Raw genomic sequence first — 22,496 nt, 5'->3', positions numbered from 1 at the left:
TTCAGTGTGGCCTTTATTTAGCAGGTCTATGATGTGTTGCTTCACAGCCTCTGCAGAGAGCAGGACAAATGGTATAATGAGGCCAGTGGTCTCATACTGTGACAACTGTTAGATCCCAAGGAGTCTCGCTGTCTCTTGCAGTTACATGGATGTAAATTTCTCCTCCTGTGAGAAGATCCGGAAGAGCTAGAAGCTTACCAATAAACACTCTTGGGTGACAACAGGCAACAGCTCTAAGATACAAACCAAATGTTTTTGCAGTCTGTGGTTTTTATATTTTTGGTGATTGCTGTTTTGTGAGGTGACACTGGTACAGTCCAAAAGATTGCCTATACAGAACACAGCAAAGAAAAAGGGTATATGCCGTGTGCTGTCCGTACATGGAGTGGCTGTAGTGCTGTCAGCATCTGCTTTTGGGAAAGCAGATAAGCCACAAATTCCAAGCTTCATCCTCAGAAATACTGAAAGAAGTAGTTGAGGAAATCTATTAAAGATGTTGATAATGGTGAGGAAGGATCGGAGAGAACAAGGAGAAAAATAGGAATAGCCATAAAGGACCCCTTTACTCCAAATAACAGTTCATAGGCCTTTTGCAAGCAAATTTTCAAGATACTCCACAGTGAAAATGAATTTTGTTGTGATTTTCTCAACTTGAACAGCTGTCAAGAAAAACCCACAGCTAGCACAGGTCAAGACTAAATAGCATATGCAGCACAAAAAAAGAGCATGCAAGTTTACAAGGAGCTTGTTTGCATCGTGACTGATGTTGGCTGTAAGTATTGTCCCACTTTGAAAAAAAAAAAGGTTTTCATACTTTGGTCTGACTTACACTATTGCAATCTGTTCTGGTTTAGTTTTAGTGCCACCTAGTGGGTTGCGGTTTTTTTAAACTCAGCTAGTGAGTATTTAGTATCTGTGGTTTGACCTGGTTGGCAGTCACAGATGGTCAGTATAAAGCATAGCTTTGTTCTTGAGCAGTCCTCTCCATATCAAGAGGTCTTTTGCTCTTCACATAAATACCGGGTTTGAATATGGTTTGATGATAAGTAATGCTTATCCTGAATTCTAAAACATTAACCAGCTGCTGCTTTTCAACTTGATGTGGCTGAAAGTGACTCTAACCTCTAATTTCTGTGGACTAGTGATAGAATCAGGTAGTCTGGATGTAATTCCCGGTTCCTCTAGTGATTCACTTTGTGGTCTTGTGCAGTTATGTAACCCCATTTCCACATTTCTACAACTGCAAATTAAAGGTAGTAATCTTTCAGTACCTTACAAGAAAATTGTTTAGAGAGCACAAGGGAATTTCTGTGATATTTTGAAAATTCGAAATGTCAACTGAATGATAAGTCTCTTTTTTTATTATTAATGTTGCACTTGTAGTAAAAAGACTTTTAATGCTTCGAGAAGAAAAATGCCATAAATGCAAGATTTGTTCTTGAAAAGTTAAATAAAAAATCAAGGCATTTCTGTTTCTCTAAAAAAAAAAAAGCTAGTTCTGTCTCCTAATGTTAAGATTTAGTCAATTGATATTCATCCAGCGAATAAAATGCCATTACATTTATGTTTCAAATATGAACCATCTTATTAATGTTTTGAGGGTAAAAGCAAAAGTCTATCGTACCTTTCTGATGAGCCACATTATATGTCATCCTAATCAGAACCAAATATTGAGCTATGGTGGAAGCAAGTGGGAAAAAATAACACAAAAAATATCTTTGTAAATATTCTAGTAGTGACCTTTCAGGCCAGTTACCAGGAAACACCTAAATCAAATTAAAAAATGTTAATTAGCTGTAAGACTGTTACTGAATTATATAGCAGTGAAGACAAACTTGTTATTCGTACCTGTGCCCTTTAGAAAAGATCACGGATAAGACCACTTAGCCATAGTATTCCATAGTCCATTGGGGGAGGATGTCTAGTGTAAAATTCAGGGACTGATCCTTGTGTATAAAATAATTTAAAAAATTCCTCTATAACTGTTATTGCAACTGAGGATCAGCTACACCCTGGATCCATTTCAGACAGAGGACAATAAAGATTAAATCATTACTTGAATGCAGAAACTTTAAATCCTGAAATGCAGGTTGGGGTGTGTGGGGGAGATAACCTTACTTTCTTTTAATTAGAGCAGTACTAAGATAGTTAATCTGTATGTTCAGAATTATAATTTTTAATGCAAACATTTTAAGAAATCTCTCCCAAGACAGAATGTGTAATACCTACTTTCTGCCTAGTTTCTCCTTAGGCTGAAAATAGAGAATCATACATCTTGCTCTGATTATAAAGAGTACTCTTTGAGTTCCCATAGCTTTTTGCTAACTAGTTTGAAAGGTACATTTTGTAACTATCTTGTTGCCTGGAGAATGTTGTCACTGTGTTGGAAATCTAATAGCTATAGCCACAGGGCTCTGAAGAGAGCTAATTAGAGCAATTTAGAATAACAAAAGTTCTGTTCCTGGGAGGACACTGACGAGTTCCTTCCCCAAAGCAGCATGCCACAATTTCAGAGACAATTTATTGTAATATTCCTGCATAAGTCATCTGGTATCCCAAGGATTTACAAATCTTTATGGTTTGTTTTCTTAGCCCTCATGTTATCAGGGGCTCTTGAGCGTGTCTTGTAACATTCCTGGAGATATAAAAATGGAAAAATTCTGTCGATCAAGCATTGTCTATTTTACTTTAGTCTAGTTACCAGTTAGAACCAAGCTGTTCAAATGCACAGAAACAATCTTCTGTCATGCTGATGTGACTTTCCACCGTGACTTTCCACAAATTTATTGAGCTTTGAGAGAAGAGTTTTCAAATCAATTTTGATTCTCTTAGTGTGGCGTCATGGATTGCCTTAATATTTTTCTCAAAAATAAATTGTTGCCTTTCAACTTACCAGAACAAGTTGATAGAAGAGGAAGTCAGCTCTCTTTTGTCACATTCAGATTTGCCAAGAAGACAGCAGTTGCTGGCAGCCGTTTGTGTACAAAGGCTAACAATGGTAGTGCTGTTATTGGAATAGTATTTTGACATTCAGATCTACTTTTTTCTTTCTTTCTTAATTTTTTGTTAAGATTTGATGAATTAGTTGCTGTGGGCCTGTTTCTGCTGCCCTTGTGTGCAAGTAATTTGTATTAGTCAAAGGGAACGTTGTACGGTGAAGGACTGCCAAGCCAGGTGCTAGGCAAATAGGCTGCCAGTACTGCTGCAAAAGCCCGAGGCCTGGCTATTTATTGCTCAAGTGTGACTTGTGCAAATGTTTCTCCCTTGCTTTTTACATATTTTCTCTGATGACTGACAGGATGTTGAACTGCACGGTTGGTTGGGCCAGTGCACAGAGCTCTGTTTGGGCACGATGTTTTAGTGCGCTGATTCACGGTTCAGTCTCATTGGCAGGCTGTTCGTCGTGCACCCAGCTGGCTAACAAAGGAGGAATGCTCATTCTGCTGACGTTGTGCGAGGGTATTGAAAAGCTATGAATACAAGAAGCATAAAGCAAAATTTAAAAGGATTATCTTCTGCTTTTATTCAACTCCTGTAGAAAGCAGCAAGAGCTTTTAATTGCGTTTCTATGCGTAATTAATGAACGGGTGCACACTCCTGTGGGACCATTGCTGTGCTTCACTCAAATCTAATCTAGCTAGGTGGGTCTGGCCAGAATGGGGGCAAAGAGTTCAGCTAAAAATAGCTGGAGTAGGAGGGAATAAAAAGCTTCCAAAAATGTGATTGCCACATAAATAAGATCTACCTAATGACTTTTTGGTGCTTTATCTAGAAGTCACAATCTCTGAACCTGGACTTCAACCTGTCCCTAAAATCAGTGCTTCACACTTTGTTCCCTTTTCACATGTATCTGTGAAGGCACAACTTCAAGCCTGTTATAGGAGCTCATATCTGTATTAAAGTTAGACAGGTGAAATTGTTTTGTCAGATTTTCCTCAAAATCAGTTGGGTTCTGTTGCTGATATCTGTGGTATAATTCTAGGTTTTGGAGTTTATTTGAATCTAAAACCTGTGCCCGACAGGTACAGACAGAACTGAATGAAAGCCCTGGTTTTACATCCAGAGTACTTGCAGCTTGTTCAGAAAGCAAAAGCATGGTTGCTTTAAGTTTTCTAATAGTTGTCAACCAAAGTGCTGTTTTAAAGGTCACCTCAGATTTATGAATCACCTCAGGTTAATGTGTTATTAATAAATCAGAAACCAGTTGAAAAATTATTGGTTCAGCACTGTGAATGCTCTTGTGCTATATGTTTCTAGAATAAAATACCACGAAGGGAACCTGTATTTCCATGCTATGTGTTAAATAGGAATTCTGCTGCTGTAGCTGAAACCATATAGTCTCCCTCTGACTCCGGTACCAGCTCCTCGTCTCTGCACTCTTCTCTGATCTGACTGGACAAGCTGCTTCTCATTGCCTTTACAGCCCATTGTTGGTCCTTTGATTTTGCCCAGGCTTATGCTGTCCTTTCTCCTTTTCCCCCCCTTTACCGTCTGCTCTGCACTTTCCATGACCATATCTGATGTGTTTGGAGTCGAAGAGCCTCTTTACCATACTGCTTCCATCTCTGCTTACTCACTCATTCTTGGGTTTTGCTAAAGCTATCTTTGCTTAAGATCTCATCGTGATTTGTGATCAAGAACACCTTCATCATTTTGATATTAAACATTGCTTCAACAGCACTGTGTTAATTTCTAGAGATGATGTGACTGGTACCCCCTGCTTTGGTTCTTGGTATTAGTGTTGGTTGATAATTATGCTTGTGCTGTGGTAAAGCATTAAGGTGGAGAATCTCAGCCCCGCTGTGGCTTCTCTTTTAATTCATCTTTATTACGGAACAAAGCAGACTCTTCCATTTCAAAGGGCTTATAGCTTTTTTATGACTAGCGCTGTCTGTAGTTTATTAGACCACCTTTTTCTGCTTGCTTAATTTAAATTTTAAGGCTATTTTAAAAATTATATTTCTATTGTGTCTTTTTAAATATGTGTTTATTACTTTTCTATGACTCCCCAAGTGCCTTGGCTGGCAAAGTCTTAATGAATAAAATTACTGTCATGTTATAACTATAAAAATCCACTCCCTCCTTGGAATGGGGCGTGCAATTTTGAAGAAGCAGAGGAAAATGAGAAGTATAGTTACCTCAGAGTTATTTTAAGTAAAATAGGATAAATGCATAGGAAAAATGTTTGTAAAATTGCTTTGCAGTTGTGAACTGTTAATGTGTTGATCTTCCTAATTTTACATTATGCACATAAACCAGATGGTGTATCTGTACTATTATTACAATGATGTTTGCTCTGTAGGACAGAGCCACCCAGGCTAACTTTATTGAAGCTGAACGCTGACAGTTGCCTGTAAGTACCAAAGAATGCTGTATGTGCTAGAAAACCTGCTTGAGTGTCACGGTACATTGTCATGCTAATTAGCTCTGAGCTGGTTGTGCATCTGGAAAGCAACTAGTATCTGAGGCAGCTTGTATCTCATACAGCTCTATACTGCTCTGCAGACACATTAGCGACTGTCTACACATTGATTTGACAGCTTTTCTGTTATTTGGAACAGAAGGAGCTGTTTTGGACTGCTGGTTGTTGTTTTTCAGTAACAATTGTTAATACCTTGGTACAACACCAAGTGAATAAAAGGTATACAAACAAGAAGCTGAGGCTTCAGAGAGAACTCTGAGAGCTGTAAAGTAGATGCTGTACTCTTCTGCCAGAAGACAGCATGACAGACTCAGGATCTGTTCTCACGGTTCTCCCCGTTGCAAATAACTGTGTTTGAGAGCCAGCTTTTCAGTAAACTCCAGCTAAACTATGTAGATCGTGTAAGCAGTTGGCCAGTGCAGCTACCAGCAAGGTCAAGCAAGAGCACAGCACAGGAAATATTTATGCATTAATGGCAATTTCCTTGTTACAGCTCATGGTTTGTAAGGAATAAATTCCCACTTGGGGGCAATTCTGAGGCAGCAAGCAAATTTACTTAGTTGCCTGGTTCCGGCAAGGATGGGGTTAATTTCCCCAGGGAGCCGGCAGGGGAGGCAGGTATTCCATCCCACGTGACCCATGCCGGGCTATAAGAGGCGCTAGCCGGGGAGGGGGGGGCAGTCGCCACTCGGGGGTGGGCTGCGGCGGCGCGCTTGCTCTGCGGCGGTACTGTAATCGCGTTCATGTATTCCTTTGTCGGTGTTATTGTTTTTCTTTTTCTTCCCTTTGTCTGTTTTGTTAAATTACACTATTTCAACCCACGAGTTTTGCCTTTTTCTGCCGATTTTTCCCACGGCTGTGGGAGTTGAGCGAGCGGCTGCGTGGCTCTTTGTTGCTGGCTGAGGCTAAACCATGACACTTAGCTTTTTATTTTTCAGATGCTGCCTGCCTTTATAAGGGCCCTTCAGATCACTAAGTCAGTGCAAAATGCTGATAAAGTTAGGTGATGACTTAAGGCAGTCTGAGCTTTTCAGGCAGAGTCACTGAATGGGAGAGACAGGATACATTTACTTTCCTCTGTTGGCAAAATGTGATGGGTTGACCCTGGCCAGCAACAAAGCACCACCAGCTGCTCGCTTACATCTCCCCACAGCAGGAACATGGGAGAGAATTGAAACGGCAAAAGCAAGAAAAACTGGTGGGTCAGGATCAAGACAGTTTAATAAGTGAAGGAAAAAATGGGAAAAAAAAAACCACAAAGTGATGCAAAGGCAATCACCACCTCTCACCAACAGACTGATGCCCAGCCAGCAATGACTGCCTTGGAAAGTCTCCCTCCCCAGTTTTATTACTGAGCATGACATATGGCATGGAATAACCCTTGGGTCAATTTGGGTCAGCTGTCCCAGCCGTATCTCCTCCCAACCTCCTGTCCGCCCCCAGCCTGTTGGCTGGATTGGTAGAGTGAAAACCGGAGAAGGCCTTGGTGCTTTGCAAACACTGTTCAGCAATAGCTAAAATATCGATATGTTATCAACACTGTTTTAATCATAAATCTAAAACACAGCATTGTACAGGTTGCTGTGAAGAAAATTAACTCCATCCCAGCCAGACCCAGTACATACAATAATAGATATGCCTGACCATACAGTGGCATAAACGCTGTGCTAGCTATAAATAAAACTTGACTGCATTTGCATCTTCTTCTTTTCATTAGTGTTAATGACATGTATCCAGTTGACATAGAGAAATACTGGTATCTTAAACTCCTAATAAATTTTATGAAAGCTCTAAGCAAAAATTTTCAAATGGAATGGCTGAAATTGTGCATCTGATCTCTATTTACACACATAAATATTTTGGTCTTCAGACATGTACTTGCAGTTCCAGAAAATTTGTAGTAGTCTGATCACCCCAAGACTGCATTTTACAGGGGTTGCATGTTCATCATTTTTTGCTTGCATTTTGTGATATATTTTCATTGTATATTTAGGTGAAATTCTAGGTTAGGTAAATCTGCAACCTAGATAAATATAAGCCTCTGGTTTAGAGAAACTTATTCCTGTAGAACCGTCTCTGTTTTCTTCTAGAAAAGTCTGTGCCCTGTGGTGAAATCTCACTCTGTTTAGGGACTTTCTGGAATGTCATTTCTAGCATTCTTCCATTTGCCCTGGAAGTACTCCTACTTTATTTGAACTTTATGTTGTTACATTTCTTTCTGGAAGAGAAGATCACTTGGAGCAGAGAGGCTGAGATGGATGGGGTATAAGGCTGGAAACAGCAATACGTTATGAAAACCATGCAGTGTTTTGACCTACGAAGGGTCAAGGGACCACTTGAGCATCAGGCTTCATTTTGTTTGGCCAGTGATACCACTGTGGAACTTCTGTATCTGTTGTTTGGGCTGGCAGCTGGGTTCTCTGTTTTTTTCCACCACGTAAATTACAAAGCAAGTGATTCAAGTGCTGAATATGTGTAGTCCTGTTGTAGATACCCCACATACCCCACCTGGCCTCCAGCAGCTCTTCCAGAAGTGCACAAACTTTAGTAAGTCTTGTTTTGTTTACACCAGCCCCATGCTGATGCCTAATTTAAAATGTTTTTAGATACCTATTTTTAGGCACCTGAATCACTCTTCAAATGTTGGTTCTAGAAAATATGTCTACAAAATCCTGTAAGCCACAGTTCTACACCTAAGTATATCAGCTATACCATTGCAGCTGGTGTACAAGCTCTTCTGTGCGTGTCAAAAGAAGACCCTATCAAAGATATTTAAGGCCCAGCAAATTGCTCTCTATCTTGCAGTCAGTATGCAGCTTTACATCGTTGAGGCTTGTCTGCCTGTGCATCCCCTGTGTCTGTGTGTCTGTTTGGCTCTTGGCAAAATGATTTAGGCCCTTTCCAGTCTGCCTTCCAGAATCATCCTGACACCTCTGTTTGGCTCAATCTTCTGGCCTTCTGTCCGTTTTCTCTGGCTCTGCTCTTATCTGTTTCACCCAGTATTTCTTATGGCTAGGACTCTTGTCAGTGGTTTACCCAGCTATTTCAGGAGATATTCTGTCTTTTGACTCTTGCGTTTTGTGCTCTGGCTTGTGAGCTGGCCAGAAATGTGAGGGTCACCATAACTTGATTTGATTTATCTGACTGCATCCTTATGTCTCATGTTGAATTCCTAACTATTTACCAGCATGTTTTTCTTGCTTTGAACCCAAAGACAACCTCAGGTGACAGGCTTTTAAACCAAACCATTGGCCTAAGAAAGCTTGGGGTGCTCCTTAGGAGCTTCCTTCTGTAGCTTTGGATAACTAGTTCCTTCTAAGTGAATAGGAAGGAAGGTCATGTTTAAGATGAGTGAAAAAGTAGTTTAACCTCAGGAAGGGCTTCGTAAACCTCAGCGAAAGTTGAGTTTGCTGTTTCCATATCAGATATTCTTTCTTCAGTAAGATTTGTGATAAGCCAAATGCTTATTGTTTATTCTTGATGTTTCTTGGGCTCTCTAACATACATTGGTGCCAGAGAGTACATGTGTATGTAGTACATACAGAAATACATGTAATGGCCAGGTTAACATGGTGTCGGGGTACTACCATGTCTGTTTGATGAGCATATTGATGTGTATCACAGACTGAACTGAACACTTAAAATTTATTTCCTTGTTTAGAAAGCATATAGTGCTAGTAACGGCATTACAAAGATCTCTTTTCGGTCATGTCAAAGTTGGTGCATTTGTGCCTACTTGTTAAAAAAAGATACTCTTGATTTATATGATTTAACCATAAATACCTGGTGCTGGGACCATATTGAAAACAAACCCCATTGTATTTGACAAGAAATGCTGCCTCGTGCCACACAGAAGTGTCAGCCAGCATACAGCAGACTGGAAAGATTTTCCATTATTTTTCTAAAGTTCTGAAGTGAAAAGAACATACCTGTGAAAATATTTAAGTAACATACTCTTCTTATACTGTACCTCGTTCTGTAAATGCCTCTGAAAATCAATAAAAACAAACTACCTAATGTATTCTGTGATTTGCAAGGAGAGCAAGCCTTTTCCCCTGATTTATTAATGTTTTGAAAAAAGTCATTGCACATAAAAATCCTATATTAAAAATAGTAATTCATGATGTTTTAATATCTTTTTCCCCTAGTTTAAGAAGAGAAGGAAGTATAGCAATGATTGTTTTTTACTACTATGAAAATATTTCTATTTTTTGACAGTAACTGTCATCAAGAATAACAATAAAAAATATAAGCCATACTGACTATTCCTCCTCTGATGTTTTATGTCTACTCAGAGGGGATAGAGTACAGACAATTGTTCAGCTGCAGTAAAGTTCTCATTTTTACTGTGCAGAGCTAAATTTATCCGTGCTGTAATTTTTCTGAAATCAGCAGAGTTGCTCCTGCTAGGCATGAGAGTGACCTGCTCTGATTGTGTTGCTGTTCTAGGAGAGACTACATTCAAGTGGAGTTTCCTCCCTTCAGTTGAATACGTGCATACACGTAAATTGTGTTCACTTCTGCAACTGTTTGTATGAGTATAGCCAGCACAGATAGAAGAGCATAATAACTTGAATCTCTGGCTTTCAGGTGGATGAGATAAGCTTTTGTCATTTCAGAGGACGAATGCTGTTTCCTATCACGTACTTCATCTGAAATGCTTTACCATGTATGTGATTAGGCAGAAGCCTTCTTTAGAAACAAATTTGGGTTAGTACTTATGACATGTTCAGGCTTGATATTTTCTACAGAGTATCCAGAAATCAAGGGGGGGGACGGACACAACGTGATGGACAAGGGAGGAGGTTTAATTTTTTTAATACATAAGTTTCTAGTGTTGTTGAATGTTCTGTGGTTATATAAAAAAACAGGTGGTGCAAAAGAAAATAAGCTGATGGGAGTTTTTCCAAAGCTTCTATTTTAATTAAAAAAATGTCACAGAAAGGAATAGAGGAATATAAAGTTTACACAGAAGTAGGACCAAACTGAGATTTGACATCCAGTTTCTATTTTGAGATTATACATTTTCTCTCTATTAGGCTGTACAGACTTGTACAGTTCTCTGTAAACTGAAGATTCATAATTCACTCCTAACATTTCGTGTTCCGGTCTTAGTGGTATTGATGTGAAAATCTGTATTTTTAACAGAGCTGATTAATTTTTTTTCTCTTTGCCTGGAAGTACCATGTGTCCAGAAATGTATATGGTTCATTTCTGTGCCTGCTTATTTTTATTTATTTTTAATGGATTCTCTCACTCTTATCAATAGCATATGTATGATACAGGTTGCCATGGTAAATATGAATTTTTTATTAACATTGTAAATATTAATTTAAACTGTGAGAAGGTAGTAACTGAGATGTTAACACTGCCTTGGAGATTTTCCTGCTCCTGAGGTGACAGAAATTATATATGGGTTAAAAATGTGAAAAGCAACATGTCTTGGGAAGGAGGTCCTGTAGTGATAGTACAGCACCCTAAGGGCACAGAAATGTGGGATATTTGGACTGTGAAGCAAAGACAATAGGAGGTCAGACATAAGCTGCTGAAAGTTAATGCTAGAGATGACATGGAACCAAGATTCAAGTTTTAAACTCCTTCCTTATATTTCTGGACCATTTGTAGCCAGTACTTGCCATCAGAGTATGACCAATTGGCTGAGCTGAATGCAATATAAAAAAGAGAGTGTGAAGAGACATGGTGAGCTTCAAGGCAGGGAGAGGCACAGGGCTGGCCTGAAGTTTCCTTTATGACTTTATGTCTAACTGTGCTAAACAAGTAATTTTAGGCAGATTTTTGAAAACTCCGGGTTACTCAAATTTCATTGAGCTCAAAGGGAGTTGCTGGCCAGTAAGTTCTTAAAAATTCACCTTTCTAGACATATCGTGTCTCTAAAACTCATGTCCTTCAGCCTCTGTTAGATTGTTTGTGAAATGAGTCCGATGCTGCTTTCCTTCTGGGGAGATAAGGAAATGGAAGTATTTTTGGATAGGTGTTAGTTTTGTCCGATGGAATTTTTTTTTTTTCTGCATAACCTGTGATTCCTGATGAATTTCTATTCACCCATGAAGCCCTTGGTGTTATGACTGAATGTTAATTTTTCACCGTGGATTCACTTTTGGAGCAGAAAGTTATGAGGTTGTTGTCTTGCCCTGGGACTTTGACTTGTATTTGAAGCTGTCACTGAAGAGTGATTTTAGAGGAAGCTGCATGATGAGAGATGCTATCTTTCAGCAGACATGTTAAATTGAGGTTGCTTCTGTCAATGGCCCTCTTAAAAATCACCTCTGTGTCTTGTCAGACATTCAATTTCCCAGTGAAATTAATTCTAAAAATCAAGGACTGTGTCTGAGATATTACGAAGCCCATAACGGCATCTTTGTTTGCCCCATCTTCATTGCACTACTGGTATTTCACTTACTATTTTTGTCAGGACTTATATTACAAAACTCAATTTTACTCCGTTCTATATCACAAAGCAGCATATGTCACGCTAACTCCACTGAGCAGAGTAAGATTACTACATGAAATCTTACATCATCTTGTGATATATATACACACAAGATTACTCAGAAAATAACTTGTCACCACTGTAGACACTTCATGGTTGCTGGAAAAAACAATCCATACTGAAGGTCACGTATATATACACTGATATAACAGCTGTATCAACCTTTGCTAGAACAGTGCTGCTAGCAGAATGACAGGAGTTTAGTAAAGCTTCATACTTTCAAGGAAAGCTTTCTGATCCCTTCTGTTTAAAGGACCGAAGTTCCTTATATTAAAAGGAAACAGAACTTTGTAACTACATTATTTTGTGAGGAAAAAAAACCCAACAAGGTACTGTCAACTCCATTTCACCTTGGACACTACTAAGACTCCAGATGTGTCACAAATGTTGCCATATAGCAGACCGTAGTGATTGTAGCAGTAGATTTGACTCGTTCAGATTGTTAGTTCCTTGATTTGAAACATATTGGGGATTTTTAATACAGATAACCAGTTCAAATAGTGCAGTGTCTCTGGTTCTTTCAGCTGAGATTTTAAAAAGTGTAGTCGTCTCAGATTCTTTGTAGACTGAAGTCTTGTAACTCATTCGCCAGAGCAGGACTTAAGAAAGCTGATTTTGGGTGCATGCCTCTCCTTCATACTCTTGTTCGCTGTACCGTATGCATTTCTGCTTGACGCATGTCAATAGTGATTTCAAAGGTAAGAAGGTTTCCTTTCTTTTCTCATGAAAAGCCTCTTAGATTTTGCCGATTTCTAACCTATTGAAATATAAACTTTAGTATTAGTGTCCTGTGGCTTCAAGGTGGCTCCTGAAAGCCCAGGTTTTTCTGTTGGTTCTGGGCATTCCCAACTGAGATGGGTAGTTTTGCAGACTCACCTTTTACGTGTTCTGACTTACTGTGTATCTAGAACTAAAGTTCATTTTGGCTATGTGACGCTGGTTGATTTATTGTCTTAAAATGTTTCACAAAACCAGTAAGTTTCTTTTATTTCTGTGGAATGTATTTGATAAGAAGTGACAACATTTTACATTCTTCTTTTGTAAGTACGCAAAAATTATATCCTAAATGACTTGACTTCTAACAGACACTCATTCAGTTTTTTGCAAGGTTCTGATCTGACTTTGTGTTAATTGATTTTTTTTTAATGGGTCCAGCAATATCTTACGACAGAAGAATGTTATGTGCGACCCAGTAGTGTTGTGCTCTTTGTAGTCCACAAATCAATAAATGCACTTAAAAAACTAAACTCTAAAAACATTAATTATAGATATAGGCAAAGGTCACTCTCTCTGTCAAATTCCTCTCCCTATCCTGTTTCTAAATAAAGAAATTATAAAGCAGCATGCAATTTGTGAAGTCTAGTGACAATGTTTATTTTTATATATAAATTAGACTGTAAGAGTTCAATTTTGGAAATGGAATGGAAAAATTTCAGTGAGCAGAATAAAAATGGAGGTCTCTCCTAGCATATTATGTAACAACAACCACAACAAATCCAGAAACATTATTGTGCTCACTGTCAGTATCTCCATGTGGAATTACTTCTTGATTGTAAAATGGCAGCAGAGTTTCTCAGCACTTCTACAGTAACCAAGCTGGGACCTAAACTGGTATTCTACCACTTTCATGTAAATTCTAGCAATTATATAAAATAAATAGATAGACACCTTTTGATATTTTTTCAAGCCCTGAACATTGAACTAAAATGTGGAACTTCCCAATTATGTCAAATGCTGTCATGAAGAGTTCACTTGAAAGCAATTCAGACATTACAGAGAAGGGTACGGCTTAGTCAGCTTATTATTTCTTTCACTTAACTTGAGTTCTAATGTGAAATTGCTTTAATAGCTTTGTTGCTGTTATAAATGTTTTACGGGCTTGCCTTCTGCACAGACATTTTAGTCACCATATTTAATTAAGGAATCTTTCCTTAATTAAATTAGTATTTATAAAAGTTGACAACCTTGTAGGCAAAATTCTGTGTTTATTCTCAGGGCAGATATAACGTAGATGAGAAGAATGTAGTGCTATTGTTAGATAGGCATGGTTGTCTGAATCACGCTGCATCAATTAAAGTCATCACCACAGCCTCTGGAAATGGCAGCACTGTGTCTTATGCTCTGCATTGTGCAGGTGCTCTCAAACCATGTCCTGGTGAAGTCAAGTGAGACAACCAGCTTTGCACTGAAGGAAAGAAGAAGCATTTACTTGTTTCTTCTACTAGCAAAGGCTTGGGGGCAGTAGCCTATGCCAAGGGGTAGTAACAAGCGACTGTAAATTATTGATACCTGTCCTAGCATGCTTCCTTGCAACGTGAATGTGAATCATGACCTGAACGTCCATGTCACTTGTTCAATGATACTTGAGTCTTATTTTGGAATAGAACAACTTCTAGCATTACAAATATGCTCATTTTTTTTTTCTGCAAGTTTGCAGTATGGGTTACAATGCAGGTTTTCTATACTAGTGTAACTTCTGCCTTATTTTGAATTGCTGAAAATTACGCCAAGCTATGGACAATGGAGGTTTAGGGTCTTTCCACAGTAGGTAAAAGAATTGGTGCTAACTGTGTGATAACTAACCTGTAAAAAAACCTAATGGTTATATGGTATGTGCACAGCCTGTTTTCCTATAGCTGACATAATTGTGTTTGTTTTTTAAGGTAGCATTTACAAGTAATTTGTATTGTGCTTTTTGAAATGTTAGCTTCTGCACTAGAACTGGTCTACCTGCCTTGTCAATTTTGGTTTGACTTAAAAGGGCACTATTACACCAGCACTTGAATCAGTGCTAGTCTGTAGGGGTGTTGATGAAATGTGGGTAGACCTGCTATCCAGAAGGTGGATAAAGGGAGAGATAGATACACTCTTCAGCTAGAGGTTGGCACACCTGATGCAGAGCCTCAGGTTGGTAAATGTGCGATGAGGTGCAAAATCAGCCAGTGTAGCTGCAGCCACAACTGGCATGGTTTAAGGTGAGCTTTGACCTTGCCCTAAAAAAACGAGGAGGACTTAAACATTCTGGCTTGGTGGCTCTGATGCAAGGGGAATAACTTCCATCCAAGAAATGGCAACATGCAGCTTTAGGGCAGTGACACTGTCTAAGGCAGTGTCTGGGGAGTAACTGCTCCAAACAGCTGCTAAACATCTAGTTTATTTTTGTTAGTTTTGTACCATAAAATCTACATATAAACTCAAAGAAGCAGACGGAAACTACACAGGTGTAAGTCAGATTAGATGTAATGCAAGAATGTAATAATATTCATGCATAATACTTCAAAATATCATTCATTAAGCCCATGCAAGTCACAGAGAAATTTGGAGGGAAGAAACGGTACTACATTACAAAAATTACTAAGCCTCACTGTCTAAATCAACTCAGGCATTGGAAAGAATAAATGTCAGGGAAAGTCAATAAGACTTGGGTCCTGGGTAACCCATGTTATTTTAAATGTCATGCTCTGTGCTAAATAGTGACTCATTTTGTACATGTTACTGAATCTTCTTGGGAAATGATCTGGATTAAATTAATGCCTGTGAAAGGAGCAGTCACTCCCTTGCCATCCATTTCTGATTTTTTGATTCTTTAAATATTGATACCGCTGAAAGGGGTCTAAGAGAAAAAATGGCTCATAAACTAAAAGTGACCCGAATGCCTAGTAAAGATCTATGGCAAAGAAATCAGAGGTGTTAAATGCTGTATGAATTCTGACACAGGAATGTTATGTACAGAGGCAGACACACTTGCAGCTCTTAAGTGTAGTTTGGGTCTGAAAGAGGGTTTCATATGTACTTACAATTTTCCAGGAAATATTTCACTGAAGTTGTATTTATGCTAAAATAAACATCTTTAATTTATTGAGCTGAACACTATAGTGTTTTCCAGTTTTCCCTCTCTCTAAACTCTGCTTGAATGTCCTCAAAGTAACACATTTGTAGTTGACTGTCAAATACTTAGCTGTTATCTTTGAATTCCAGGTTGTTTTCTGGAGGAAAGTTGTTTTTTTGGTTCTGTCAGAACAAACAGCATCAGATTGTATATGTGCTGGTCTCTACTCTCCCTTCATGTTAGTCTTGTACTCAGTGCAATCAACGGCTCAGTCTAAAACACATACGGAAAGCAGTAGGAGGTATTCTATTGATTAATAGGAGCTAGACTTCTCAAAGAAAAAGAAAATCATCCTCCAAGATCGGGGTCTGGCATCCAGTTTCCTTTCTACAATTTTAAGTATCTCTCCTGACTTTTTTGTCAACATGAGAGAGATTTTATAGAACCACCTATAAGTCTACAATGGGAGTTGAAGGAGCAGAAATATTTTGTCTTGTTTCTGATCTAGCTAGATACATGGTTGATTATACTGTTCTCCTGTATGACGCCATAGAAGAGATCTGGCAGTTAATAACTCTGTTTCAAAAGCTGTGTACTTTGGCTGTAAATAGCATTCCACGAGGAAAATTGGCACAGCAAGTGTCAGCTCAGGATACTCTGAATTCTTCCTCCCTCTGCTACCGAATCAGGAACAGGATATGCTGTAAGGATTTTGTGGTTTCATGTTCCACCGTGCTGTTTTTCATTCTTGTTACTTGTATTTTACTTCCCATCCAGCCTTCCACAAGTTTCTTAAATGAATGAGGTTCTACAAAAAAGCAAGGAGGAGCACTATGCAAACTGGATGATTGGTAGCATCACCTCAGTCCCTGAAGAGATTATGGAGCAAGTCATGTTGGAAGCTACTTCCCAGACATTTGAAGAGCTAAAAGATAATTGAGGACAGCACAGATTTACCCTGACAGATGATGCCTGACCAATTCATTATGTTCTAGAATGAAATGAGTGCTCTGTGGTTGAAGGAATAGCCATGGGTGTTTACCTTGACAAAGCTTCTGACATGGTCTCCCAGACCATCTTTGTAGCCAAAATGTGATACATGGATTGGGTAGTGGATGAAAAATTGGACTGTTGGCTCAAAGAGGAGTGATCAATGGTTTCGAATAAAACTGGCAGGCAACTGTAAGTGATCTTCTGTAGTGATCCATACTGGGACTGACACTGTTGAACATCTTCATCAGCATGAAGGGGCAATGTGCACCCTTAGTGAGTTCATGAATGATGCCAAATTGTGTGTGTGGGAGGGGAGCAGCTGATGTGCTAGATTGGAGCAGAGCTTCCATACAGAGGGACCTCAACAAGCGGGAGGAATGGGCTTGTAGAAGCCTCATAATGTTCATAATGCAAACAGTGTTCTGCCAAGACAGATTAGTGCAGGCCGGGGGCCAACTGGCTAGAAAGCAGCTCTGCAGACAGACCTGGGGGAGTCTTGGTGGGCAACGAGGTCAGCAGGAGTCAGCAGGAACACCCGCAGAGCAATGAAAGCCAATTGTGTACTGAGCTGCCGTGTCAAGACTGTAGCCAGCAGGTTAAGTGGTTATTCCCCTCTCTTAATTACTTACAGGACCCCATGTAAAGAAGTGTGTTCAGTTTTGACCCCCTGTGCAAGAGAGAGATGAATAAACTGGCGCAAGTCCAGCAGGGAGTAAGAAAGATGGTTAGGGAGCTGCAGCATAGGAAAATTAAGGAAAGTTAAGGCAGTGAAAGGTAAAGTTGAGAGTGCTGTGCTTGTTTGTCCTGGAGAAGTTAAGGCTATGGGAGGATCTAACTGCAGTCTTCCACTACTTCAGGAAGGGATATAGAGAGGATGGAACCAGAACTGCACAGCAAAAGGGCAAGATGCAATGGATGCAAGTGCTACATAGAAAATGCAAAGGCATTAGGAAAACTTCTTAGACGGTTAGGTAGTTTTATTTCACAGGGAGGGTGCTTGAGTATTGGAACAGGTTGCCCAGAGAGGTTGTGGAGTCTCCATCCTTGCAGATACTGTAGCTTGTTAAGTCCCTGAGCAACTGATTTCACTTTGGAACTCACCATGTTTTGAGGAGGAGGTTTGGCTTGTCGATCTTCAGAGGTCTTTTTCAACCTAAACTGTTCTATAATTATCATATTCTATAATAAGTCTTCACCTCTGGACATGACATCATTCTGAAATGTAGGAGAGATGCAGCGAGGAGATGGGAAAGAAGCGTGAGGTTTGGCAGTTATCTGTGGGCTTTCTTAGAAGATTTTTTTAGATCTTAGGTTAGTCCTTGACTCAGCTCTCCTCCCGATTTTCAGCTCTGTTAATGCCTGAATAGCAGCATGGTCCAGCATACAGGACATAAGACTGCCAGTCTGAGCTGGCTTCTGTACTTGACCATCCTGCTGAGTTGAGAATGTACAAATCACTAGTTTGTTTTCCCCCTCCCATTCCTTCCCTATTTAGACTGCAAACTTCTTGGATCAGGAAGTGAATTTTTACTAGCTGTTCAGCATACAGCATGCTGGCACCTCATATTGGGTAGGTCTGTAAGTGTTTGGTTTTTTTTTTTTTTTGTAAAACACCATCAGAGGTGAGCAATGCTGTAAAAACACAAAGTGTTACAGCTGGAATTTCCCTCAGACTATGTTTGTCATGTAACACTGAGAGAAAATGAAAGTCCTCAATGCTGTACTGTTCCCAGTAAGAGACTTAGTACTTGTCATGAATGTCCATTCTTGTACTATGAATGGAAATGTTAGCAATGGTGACTGGAGATGCAGATTGAATTAGAGTAATCTGGGAGGAGAGAGGCTGAAGAGTCTTGTTACAGTTAATGGGGCAAGATGAGGGAAAAGAATCTGTTAAGACTCTACTTGTCCCCTGGCTCCCTTCTCTTCCCTTCTCCCAAAATAAAAATAAAGCCACAGGGCTTTATTTGGGGCTGAAATCCTTATGTGAGTTGGTGGAAGACTTTGTGTTGATTCTGTAGTGTTAATTCCTGCATGGAACTGTGAACCCTTGACTTCCAATTAATGTTGATGTAATGTATTCACAGGATTTATGAGCCAGAATTAAGAAAAATAACTGACGTGCACTGCTGCCGTAGGCTCTTGAGAGTCTCTTGTAGCCAACTTTGCTGCCACTGGAATTGTTTCTGGCAAAGTACTGCAGCTTCCTTTCTTTCTTTTTCCAGAATGGAAAGAAATGTCTGATCATACCGTGTGCATGTGTTTCCTGCAGCTTCTTACAAAGACAGTTGGGTCTGCCACTGAAACGAAGAGTCTCAGTGAATAGTTTTAGTTGCATTGCAACCCATGAGGCAATAGAAGAGCAACCATAAAGTCCACTCCATAGCCAGGGTCAGATTAACTCACTTTTGGAAGAGTATATCCAGCTGCCACACAGATGAATTAGTAGCTCTGTGTTATTACTTTCTGCTAGGCCATGCAACTGTGGGTACAACTGGGACATGAGCTGGCTTCCTCATGAAGTTCCAGGATGTGATCTATGAGTAATTTGTAATTATATGCAACTAGAAAGCTAATGCTTGTCTTGCAGATAAATCACAGGACTTGATGGCAGGAGACGTAGGTTCTTTCAGCTTCATTACCTTTGTGGCCTCCAGCAAATCACTGGATTTTGGTGTCTCACGGTACCTATCTGCTTAAGTGGGCTCAGAAGTACAACAGAGACTCAACATTTATATAGATGTGGTGAACTTTTAATGGACTGTTGTGTGGAAGGTAATGATGTGATTTTTGTAAGTCTCAACCCAAAATTTAGAGCTCACCCAGGTAACGTGTTTCTGGTGAAAACAATGCTGCTTTTAGTTCTGTTGTTTGGAAACTGGATTAAAGTGCGTGCAAGGGAAGGAAAATAGTAACAGTGCTTGAAGTCTATGAAGATATATGGCATAATGCTGCTTCTGGCTTCTGCCTGTTGTAGCAACATTGCTATCTGTAGCAACAATTACTGTTTTTATGAGGGTCAGTATTGTAATGTAGCTTCAGAAGAGGAACTTAAATCCTTCTGAAATTAATAGGCTGTGATCTGAGTACCTTGACTAAATACCTAGTTGAGAAGAGGTCTCTTCCAATAGCAAAGTTTCTGACAGAAAATTCTTGACCTGTGGTAATCCTGGGAAAACTGATCTACAGCTTAATCCTGCACACAAAGTAGATTAATGGATGGCCAGAAGTAACCTGATGTCTTTATCAAAAACAACATTCATATTGATTAAGGAGTTTTTTGGTTGGTTCATTCTCTTGTATTCTATGATAACTACTGTGCACGGTGACACCTGGGAAATAGCTAAGTAAAGAGAAACTATTATAAAGCATAATCTATCATTTTTCCTTTTTTTGTTGAAACACATTTGTGATAACATAGCTTATTGTTATGTAGGCTGTGCACATACTTCTGTGAAATTTAGTTTAGACTTTTATGAGTAGTATATCTTTATTGTGTTCAGTTTTGGGCCCCTCACTACAAGAAGGACATTGAGGTGTTGGAGCGTGTCCAGAGAAGGGCTACAAAGCTGGTGAAGGGTCTGGAGGACAAACCTTATGAGGAACGACTGAGGGATCTGGGGTTGTTTAGCCTGGAGAAGAGGAGGCTGAGGGGAGACCTTATCACCCTCTACAACTACCTGAAAGGAGGTTTTAGAGAGATGGGAGCTGACCTCTTCTCCCTGGCGACAAGTGATAGGACAAGAGGAAATGGGTTCAAGTTATGTCAGGGCAGGTTTAGATTGGATATTAGGAAGCAGTTTTTCACTGAAAGGGTTATTAAACATTGGAATAAGCTGCCCAGAGAGGTGGTGGATTCACCATCCATGGAGGTGTTTAAGAAAAGGGTAGATGAGGTGCTTAGGGACATGGTTTAGGAGTGGTGGTGTTTTTATCAGGGTAGGTTAATGGTTGGACTTGATGATCTTAAAGGTCCCTGCCAACCTCACTGATTCTATGATTCTATGATTCTATGTGATAAAGACAGGGAGATAAAGTGACAAAGAGAGCCAGGAAGATCAGTTGCACTGTACTGATCTCAAACTGCATGCTGGAGTCACAGGTCCATTGAACTGCAGTATGGAGAATTCTTATTCCTGACTACATTTTCTTTGGTGTGATGTTTTTTAAATAAGCCTTTAAAGTTTCTATATTTTTAAGGCTTTTGTAGTTTTCTTAAAAGTATATAGGGTTAATGGATTGACTTGTAGCACAGGAAAGGCTGAGTAAAATTTTTTCCTTAAGCTTATGATTCTTATACCTTTACATGCCTGTCCTTCTAGTTCATTGAAATTTGTGTTGGTAAAAGTTGGGTTTGAAAACACATGCTAACTTTAGTGTCCTTGGCATATTCACACTCCTCAAGAATAACTCATTACTCCTGTTTTTTGCAAGTGGTCTAATTAATTTCAGTGGAACTTGTCACAAGACTCAAGATTTTTGATGGGTTTAGGGGCTTTTAGATTGATTCTAAAATAGTGCAATCCACTTCCCTATGCAGTTTGACATGAATACTGTTATAGGCTTTGACATAGTATAATAGCATAGCTGTGTGCTGTTATCAGCTGCTGTGTCCTGCTCCATGTGTATGCTTGTGATTCCTATGTCTCCCTTTAATTGTTTGATTAACTAATGGGAGGTGTTATTGGTTTTTGTCAAGTGCTTTGAAATCCAAATATGAATGGTATTGGAAAAGTGAAAAGCTGTTCTTTGGCAATGCTAGGAAAAACAGAAATTGCTTTAAATGTGGCCCATGGAGTTATGCTCAGTCCCTCCCTTATCATTACTTGGCTTTATGAAAAAATAAATAAAACAATTGGGTATGACTGGGCTCATTAAAAACATATTGTGTTATTAAGCATCCTGTAAAGAACATACTGTAATATCAATTACTGGCTTCAGCAGTTTTGGGAAATGGGAGCATCAAAGTACATGAAAGGCAATATGCACCAATGGTATAGTCATTGATTTTCATAGGACTATGGGAGTCAAAAATGGAAATTGATATTGCAGTGATGTCCTGGGTAATTGACCATTTAAGTGATTCAGTAGTAGTCCTGTAGGTAAGGGAAGAGGTGCCCTTCTTTGGTGCCTGTTCCATATTCATGAATTTTGTACTTAGTCTTTTATGCTTGTTTCTTTTATAGTAGAGCTCTAAGTACCTGATCTTGACTTGAGAGTACTTGGCATCTTGCAGGATCAGGAATTGTGCCTGCCGAAGCTTGCTGCATTTAATATAATTATATCATTTTATTCACTGTTACTCACTCCATCTATCCCAAGGGGAACATAGACAAAGGAAAAGGGAAAGGAGAGAGTGCCGGTATACTATAATAGCAGAAAGAAGGAACTAATTTTAAACTGCTTTGAAACATGCTTTCTGTATGCAATGTGGTCCTCCCAAGTGGCAAAGAGCTTAACTGAGAACTGCAATAAACTTAGGTTTTCTTCCAATGGCATAACATAGTGTATTGATAACACCTACTTATAAGTACTGTCTAAAATGGATTTTCTAACCTAGGGAAATTGTCAAGTGGATAGGACCCCAAAACCCAGAAATCCTTATTATTATCATAATTTATGCTGAGGCTCATACAGAGGGTTAATAAAAGACTTAATAGATATTTAAGTAAAAGGCAAATCAGCAATTACAGTCCAATGGATTGCTTGTGAACATTGCCTTTAACTATCCATTAAATCTT

The sequence above is a fragment of the Vanellus vanellus genome (assembly GCF_965231255.1).
Source record: "Vanellus vanellus genome assembly, chromosome: 4".
Classification (NCBI taxonomy): Eukaryota; Metazoa; Chordata; class Aves; order Charadriiformes; family Charadriidae; genus Vanellus; species Vanellus vanellus.
Note: the sequence above shows the minus strand (reverse complement) of the source record.